The sequence below is a fragment of the Gymnogyps californianus genome, unplaced genomic scaffold, assembly GCF_018139145.2.
Source record: "Gymnogyps californianus isolate 813 unplaced genomic scaffold, ASM1813914v2 HiC_scaffold_59, whole genome shotgun sequence".
NCBI lineage: Eukaryota > Metazoa > Chordata > Aves > Accipitriformes > Cathartidae > Gymnogyps > Gymnogyps californianus.
The window spans coordinates 80,906-89,682 of NW_026114452.1; the positions used below are offsets into that span (position 1 = coordinate 80,906).

General features: G+C 53.2%; 1 long non-coding RNA gene across 1 annotated transcript; it reads right to left on the minus strand.

Moving 5' to 3' along the window:
- Positions 1–686: 686 nt before the first annotated feature.
- LOC127029006 (uncharacterized) lies at positions 687–8,038 on the minus strand. Its single transcript, XR_007768110.1, has 3 exons — positions 7,933–8,038; positions 6,810–6,924; positions 687–946 (listed from the first exon to the last, which is right to left on the minus strand). It is a non-coding gene; the product is annotated as an uncharacterized LOC127029006 (long non-coding RNA).
- Between the last annotated feature and the right edge of the window lie 739 nt (positions 8,039–8,777).

Genomic DNA, 8,777 nt, shown 5'->3' on the forward strand with positions numbered 1-8,777 from the left:
AGCTGACAAAACCCCCCAGGGGGAAGCAGCCCTAAAAATCTCTGGGCTGGAGACCTCCAAAAAAGCACCGGGGTGAAGCTCTCAAAATACCCAACTGGTCAAACGCTTTGAAAAAGCCCCAGGGTGGAGAGGTCCGAAAAAGCATAGGCGTGGAGCGCTCCCAAACAGCTCCAGGGTACAGTGCTCCAAAAAACCCAGGCGATGGAAGGCTCCAAAAAAGCCCCGCGGTCGAGAGCTCCAAAAAACCAAATGGTGAACGGCTCCCACAAAGCTAAATGCTGATGCACTCCTCCAGGGCCACGCGGTGAAGCACTCCGGCCGGGTGGCGGTGAAGCACTCCAGCAGGGCGGTGCAGTGAAGCACTCCAAAAACGCCAGATGTTGTAGAATTCCAGACAAAAAAACCAAACCTGAAAGGGCTCTCAAAATCAAAATGGTGAAGTGCTCCAAAGAGCCCCGGGGTGGAGAGCTCCCAAAAAACCCCACGGTGGAGAGCTCCCAAAAAACCCCGCGCTGGAGAGCTCCAAAATATCCAAACAGTGAAGTGCTCCGAAAAAAAAACACGGTGGAGAGATCTAAAAAATCTCCAGGCTGGAGTGCTCCCAAAAATCCTGGGGTAGAGAGTTCCAAACAACCGAGGCCCAGAAGGCTCCAAAAAAGGGCTGGGATGGAGAGCTCCCAAAAAAACAAACAGCAAACAGCTCCCAAAATACCAAATGCTGATGCACTCCTCCAGGGCGACGCGGTGATGCACTCCGCTACACTCCCAGTTCGCTACACCGGGCATTTTGGCACTCCAAAGAAAAGCCACACAATGAAACACTCTGGAAAAGCCAAACGATGAAGTGCTCCAAAAGAACCAGGCAGCGAAGCACTCCTCCAAGGCCGTACGGTGATGCGCTCCTCACACGCTTCAAAACATGGGCAATCCTAGATTGTGGGCAATCCTAGAAAACAGCAGCGGAATAGTTAGTTTTATTGCCGTTCGCAAATTCCTAGCCAACAACCGTACAACATTCCCGTCAATCTCCTAGAGACACTCATTCCTAGCAAGTCCTGTGAAAGTCCTTGAATGCATCCCATTTCATCATCTCCTAGGGCTTCCTGGGAAATCCCTCATTTCTCCCTCGTCTTCCTGTGCCAAACAACCACGCTGCACATTCCCACAACAGAAATGCTGCCTGCGTGTAGCCAGAGTACACCTCATGGGGACACAAATGCTCCACCTCTTCCCAGACCCCTGCTATTTATTGCACAGGGATTAGTCAGCTCTGCAGTCAACTCCTCTTAATGCTTCCTGGAGAGCTTTCATCCTTCACAGGTGGCACCTGCGCAGGGGCACAACCCATTTCTCTGCCATTGAAGAAACCTGCAACTCACAGAGGCCCTTTCTGGCTGAGATACGAGGTGGCCCCCAAAACATTCCCCTCAGTCCCTTCAAATGACCACCTGGAGAGCTCCCGTTTCACCCGGGAGCCACTCCTCTGCTCCTCTGCTCACTCTCACCTCGCCCTCGCTGTTCACCCGCTACCCAAGAGATACAAAAGCAGCACAAAGTCCACATCTGTGGCAGCACAGAAGACTCAGCTGAGCTCCCCAGGCTGAAGCTAGAAGACACACAGCAGAGACGTGGAGGACAGACAAAAGGGTTTCGACTATGTCCCCGCTTTCCATCTGTATGTTGAATAGAACTCGACAGTACGTTTACTGTCTACACTCCAAAGAGTCTGGCTGAGGTTTCTGCAGCTGTGAACAGGGCATCAACAAGAGAGTATGTACTTTACATGGAAACAAAAAAGCCTCACCTTGCTTAGCTGAAGCTTTCTTCATTTCATTTATATTATCTGTACGTTGTGTATATTCTACCGACAGAACAAGTCCTGCATTGCCCGAGGGAGGCAATTTCTGTCCGGATATAAAATATAGACAGCTAGGACACCATCTAGATATCTTTCTAGGCATATAATATATACAGAAAACATGCAGCAAGTATAAGCAGAATAGATACGGATAGACATATAGAGATACATGTCAAGATATGTCTTTCGAGAATATAGATACACACACCCCCACGCACCGTCTATACAGAACATCCACAGACGCTATAGAATCTATCGCCAGGAAGAGAAGCCTCAGCTGATCTCATCTCGCTGAGGGTTTTTTTCTCTCTGTAGTCAGAACATACATTATCTACGCATAAAAAAGTATACGGGCACAGGATGCACAACCACCGTTTTCTCTCCGTAGATGCACTCGCTACACAGAACACATACATAGCACATACAGAATAGACATACAATTTGTCAATTGCACATGTACTACACAAAACGGACAGACAGGTGAGGGGAAGTTACGCTTTACGTCTTTATGCTGAATATGAATGTCGATGTCTTTATGTTGAATAGGTACCGTCTCTACGTGGAACACAGACATTGTCAAGGCCAAGGGAGAAAGGGCATTTCTCTCTGGGTGTGGTGCGTATGCTGTCCTGACTTGGAACACATGCACATGGATACACATACTTTACACGCAGGCTTACACAGAAAGAGAGGCAAGGCATGGTTTTTCTGTCTGTACAGAGCTCACGTATTGCCATTATAGAGAATATGTACTATCTGTATGTAGAGTAGATACAAAGAGATGAGGCAGGTCTTCTCTGCTTAGAGAAGATAGCCTCTTCCCATAGAAGACTAGAGAAGACCAGTCATGCTTTTCTGTCTGTACACGCAAGAGATCCTAGCTACCAAATACACACAGGGCTGAAGAGAGGATTTGGTTTACCTCTGTAGAATATATGCAATAGGAGAGGAAGGCTTTTCAGTCTTTTCTTTAGAATACAGCCTATGCATACGCGGAATAAAGGCAGGCAAGGTGACAAGAGGCTTTTCTGTCTGCACAGAGAATATACGGGCTAAATATAAAACACATCCATAGAAAAGCAGTGCCTCACCTACCTCTACAGCTAGGATCTACCATCTGCGTACACACAACACGCCAACAACAAGGGGAAGCTTTTCTGTCCCTATACAGACTACATACTGTCTTCCTCAAGACTACACACAGACAGGCAAAGCCAGGCTTGCTTTCTCAGTATGTAGCGTATACCAGGATATACTCTGCCTATCAGAAAAGAGACGGTGAGGCTTTTGTCTCTGGATATAGACTATATTTCATCTGTAGATAGACTGTATGCAGGCAAAGCAGGTCTCTTCCATCGAGTCATAGCACCAAGATAGCACCAAGGCAGGCCTTTTTGGTCTGCTTATACGGGGTACACTGGCTGTACAGAGAACAGAAAACAACAGAAGGGTGAGGTGGGGCAACACCTTTCTCTCACCATACAGACTATAAAATGGCTGTATGGAGAACAGATATGGAGAGCACCGCACACCACCTTCCTGTCAGGACGCAGAATGTAGGCTGGTTACAGAGCAGAGACGGGCCAGGTGAGGCAGGGCTTTTCCACCCACCCCCATGTGAAATCTGGGGAGGCTGGGGGCTGAAGCGGGGGGTCTCTCTGTACATCAGGCACACTCTGCCGATAGAAGCACACAAACTGGGGAGGTGAGGATTTTCTCTTTGCAGAGCAAAGACTTGGTGCACACGGGTAGTAAGGACGGGGCTCTTCTGCCTGTATGTGGAATATAGGCTTAGAACATACACTGCTCATCTGTACAACAGACCCCGAAAGGCAGGGGAAGGTGGGGTGCTCCTGCCTGTACACAGGCAAGGTCCTCTTTGTAGAGCACAGGCAGAAGGGTGAGGCGAGGCAAGGCTGCCAGGAGGCTGGCAGTTATCAGAGCCCCCCTCTTGCAGCTAGCTAGAGGCACCCTTTTGCCAACCTCACCTGAAGTCTCCAGTGGCTTGCAGCTCGCTGCCTGCTCACGTCCACGATGCTCCAGGGAGGCTGATGAGGCTCATCAGGCCCTCCTCCCCATCACATCAAGCACCACCCAGGGGGAAGAGCCCGGGGCCCTGGCAGTATTCTCCTCAGGAAGGCTCAAATAGGAGCGAACACATCCTGCTGTTTAGCACCATCGGGCTGGTGGCACAGTCAGGGCTTTGGCTGCTATGACCACAGGACCCTTCCCTGAGGAACACAAGGAACAAGGACTGCTGGCCCAGGGACAGGGCCTCCTTGACTGAGCGGGCAAGAGAGTCTCTGCTAGCAGGTTGGCTAATCCAATGAGGAAGGCCTGCAACCACATACACCAGCACGGGCTTCTCAGACTCTGCAGGCAGCGGGCAGGGGGCAGCGAGGAGGTGTCCAGGGGACAGCAGCCTTGGAGCAACATCGTCTCACACCCCACGTGGGAAAGCAGAATGACGGGGCACCAGTCTCTACCCTCCGCTGGACTCCTTGTCCACAGACAAGGAAAAAACTGACCAAGGATGCAAAGGTCAAGGGCACGCTTGGCTGCAGCCACCATTCAGCTGTAGAATTTAAAAACCTGAGGGAAGTGAGCAAAACAGCACAATCACAATGCTGGACTTCAGCAGAGCAGACTGCCGCTTCCTGAAGAGCTTCTAGGCAGGAGCCAACGGGAGACTGGCCGGGAGGGCAAAGGGGCCCGGGGCAACTGCTTGAACTTCAAGGACAACAGCCTCCACCTCCCCAGACACCAGAAGGGTCCGTGCCAAAACACAGAGTTGATCCCAAGTAGCAGAAGGCCAGCACTGATGGACAGGAAACTCCTGACCCAGGTCAAATGCAAAAAAGGAAGAACACCCAAGGCGCAGGCAGAGATGGGATACCCGGGAGGAACAGAGACACATTGCGCAAGCACGCAGGGACGGATTTTGGAAAGCCACAGCGTAGCTGGAGGCAAACTAGGAAGAGATGAAGGACAACAAGAAGGGCTTCTGGAAGGCTACCGGAAGCAGAAGGAAGGCTAAGGGACATGCAAGCCACTGTTCAACAGGAAGGGAACCTACTGGCAAAGGACAGGGGAAAAGCTAGAGAAGATGCTACATGGGGTGGGGGTACGCGGGCAGGGGGGTGGGTGTGGGGGGGTGGGTCTGTGTTTTGGGGGGCTGTTTGCCTCACTTCTCACTCCTACTTCTCTCCCTCACTGGAGGAAACAAAGCCAGACTCTTCTTGAGGGGCACACTGGACAGACAAGGGGCAACAGACAAGTTGCAGATTCTGACTCAAGACAAAGAAACTTGCTCACCACGAGGGCGACCAAGCACTGGAACAAGTTGCCTAGGGATGATGCTGAATCTCCATCCTTGGAGATACCCCAAACGTGACTGGACACAGCCTGGAGCAACATGATCTGACTGGACCTGCTCTGAGCAGGAAATCCGACCCGATGGCATCGGGAGGACTCGCCTGCCCTACCCCATTCTGCGAATCCCCAGAGATTTCTCCTTTCACTCCAGTATTCTCCCAGTTCATCACTGGCCACTGCTTATGTTAAGAGCTCTACAAAAGTGCTTGCAGAGCACTACACTTGCTCCTAGGCCATCAGGGGAGCTGCTGGAGACAGCAACCCTTACCTTCCATCACTTCTACAGAGCTCAAGCATGCCAAGCCTGGGGCACACTAAAGCCATTTCAGACAGGTAACAGAAAGGAAGGCTAAGTTTAAAGGCTAGGTCTTCCCATCCGAAGCCATCTGAGGCCAGTTAGGGGCAAGTAAAACAGTTCTAGAAAGCACAGGGCTGGCAGGCACGTGAGAAGACACAGGACAGCTCCTCCTGGGGAAAGCTGGCCATGTTCAGCTCAAGTTCCTCCCCCTCCCTTTCTCTCCCCCAGGAGGAAAAAGGAATCACATTCAGCTAAACTGGCTTTCATTCTGTTGTGGAGGGCACCCAGGAACTCAATGAACTGGTCAGACTCTTGCGCAGTATCTGATACAGAGACATCCCCCTTCCGGGCTAAATAGAAAAGTCTTTGCATATATTTTATAGAAATCTACATACAGATATCAATGTTTACAGACTTATAAAGTATCAGTACTTTGATAGAAACAGCATTCACAAAAACATGCCCATTTAAATATAACGGCGAGTAGGACTACGCTTCAAGCACAGAGCGCCACCTACAGCAAAGGGAAAGCATGTTTACCCGGGACAGCTATCTCAGGATGACTCGGGTGCGATATTGCTCTGCGAGGGTCCACAACAACTGCAAACCTTGCTACTGGCCTCCCCACAGGGAACAAATGTTCCTCGCTTGCTGTTCCCAAATGCAAGATGCTACCACAAGCACCAGACAGGACACTGTATGTACCAAGCAGAAAGGGGAATCCCTCCCCCCTACCAAGTGAATTCACCTTGGGAAGGCAGAGAGGAAGGAACCAAGGAGACTGCCCTTCAGGAATGCAGTAAGCCTCGGACAGAAGAGGCTGATCTAAGAACAAAGATGAATTTTTATAAAATGCGTCAAGTGGAAGGTATTTTGGCCTTGGCCGTTTCCCACTTCCTAGCAAGAAGTAATGCATTTCAAAGCAAAGGCTATTCTACAATAATCCGAGGTGCTGCTGCTAAATGGCCCCATTTCGTGCGGCTGGGTGCAAAGAGACCTGTCAGACAGACAGACAGACAGACAGAAGGTGGAGGTACCGGTACTTGGAGGATGCCTATATAGGAAAAGCTAGGAGAAGGGAGCACAGGCTACACTTGGCTTTCAGTCAGGTCAAAGCATCCTGCACCATCACTAAGCGTGAACACAAGCTACTGCTACACTAGCTTGTGAAATCTGGACTAGGTGCCAACTAAGCGAGGTACTCGTTTCTACCACGTTTTGCTTCCGTTCAACTTTTCACCTCCAGAATACTCTTTCTTTGCAACTTGAGTCTCTTACCATCAAGCCTGAAAGTCATCTAAGAACGGGTCCCCGCTGTGGATCGCAGAGAAGCCGACTTGGTCACCAGTCCGCTCTAGTCTCCTCAACTTAGTTTCAAGCTTGTCAGAAGATGCTGCAAGAGACAAGCAGCATTACTACACTGCGACATAGAAGAACAATAAAAGCAGAGAGACTCATTTTGGGGCTGCCAAACACCAGAATGCAGCCAATTCTGCAAGTGGGTACTCAGCAGGGAAAGCAATGTGCAAGCCAGCGCACTTTAGACTAGACTCGACAAGACTTTCACAAGCATGAGGGCAGGGGAGCCTCTCTGAAAGCAAGTCCCCTCCTCCCCTCGTGAGCAGCAGGGATGGAAGAGCAACAGGCACTCACACCACCAGCAAAGGCACATTTGCAACACTGCTCTGAAAAAAGGACTCCACCTTTTCAGTCAAGCACCGCAAAGCTGGGCAGCGCCAGCATGAAGCCTGCTCAGGCAGCTCCTGCTTGGCTCAGGGGTGATGTACCTGACCGGACTTCATATTTCCCATACATAGATATGTAGACGTACGTATTTCCCAAGCCAGGACCCTTCTCCCCACGTCCAGCGCAGGACGACTGGAGCTCCCCGAGCACAAAGCCCTTGGCCGCTTTCTGCCCCCCCACCCCCCAGCTGTAGCTCAGTGCCTGGGCCAGGCTTCGTTTGTTCCACGCAAATAATTCTGTCTGAAGGAAAGGTTTTGAGCGTGCTTGCATTTATGAACCTTCTTACCTGCCCCTTGTGGCAATACTACAACCATAACCAACTCTATTAGCTTCCCAATGCCAAGGCGGGGGGGGGGGATGGGGGGGGGGGGGCGATGGGGGGGCGTGGGGCTGGTGTTTAATGATCTCTGTTGAGGTGGAAAGAGGCAGCACCTGAGGTCCCCAGCCTCCGACTCCAGTGCTCAGCCTCTGAACTGCTGGGACCTCCGGCTTCAAACACGCAGTGTGACACCCATGTTCCACAGCCTGGAGCACACTCGGTGCCTGCTGCAGCACCGGCTCCTCACGGCAGGGCCGGGCACCGGCTCCGGACCTCTAGGCAGGCTGCCCGCCACCTGCTTCCCGGAGGAAAGCGGCTTTCTCCCCTCGCCAATACCTCGGGGCAATGTCTCCGCTCCCCTGGCCGTCCTCCCCGAAAACGCCCTCCTCCTCAGGGCTGCGCCGCTCCGGCCCGCCGGCAGCTCCACACGCAGCGCCCCGCGGCGGCGGCCGTTGCCTTCAACGCCCCCCCTCCTCTCGCGCCGGCCGTTACCGCCCGAAGCTTCCCGAAGCCGCGCGTGCGCCCGCCACCGGGGAGAGGGGAGGGCAGGGGAGAGGGGAGAGGGGAGGGAGGAGGAGGGAGCCCCGGGGGAAGGGGGGCGGCAGCAGCCCCGGCCAGAGGCGAGAGCAGCCCGGCTGGGCTTCCCACCAGGCAGCGCCCATCTGCAGCTCCGGTAGGAGCAGGGAGAGGGGAGAGAAAGCGGCGACCAAGGCAGAGCCTGCCCCAGGGACCGGCCCCGGGGGCAAAAGCCTGACAGGGCAGGGCAAGGGCAGGGATGGGACGGGGCAGGGAAGGCAAGCCCAGTGCAGGGAATCCCCTGCGCAGCCCCACCCTGCCTCCGACAGCCCCTCACCCTCAGCCCAGGGCCCTGGCCAAACCCCAACCTGAAGCAAGCCTGGGGCAAGCCCAGCCCCACACTACAGACCTGCTCTGGCCCCTCCTGGGGAGGGCTCGCTGAGGTGGCTCTGCCCTGACACAGCCCGGCTCCAGCTGCAGGGAGGCCTGAGGCCTGAGGCCGCACACAGCTCGGCACAGGAGTGGTGAGGCCCAGGCGACACTGCTTTTGGTTCCCCATGGCTTCCCCCCCCCCGCCGAGAGGAGCCTGTTCACAGCAACAAGACGGGCACATGAGCTGGTCAAAACACGTGGTGTGGCATTGCAGAGGGCACCGTGTCCACAAA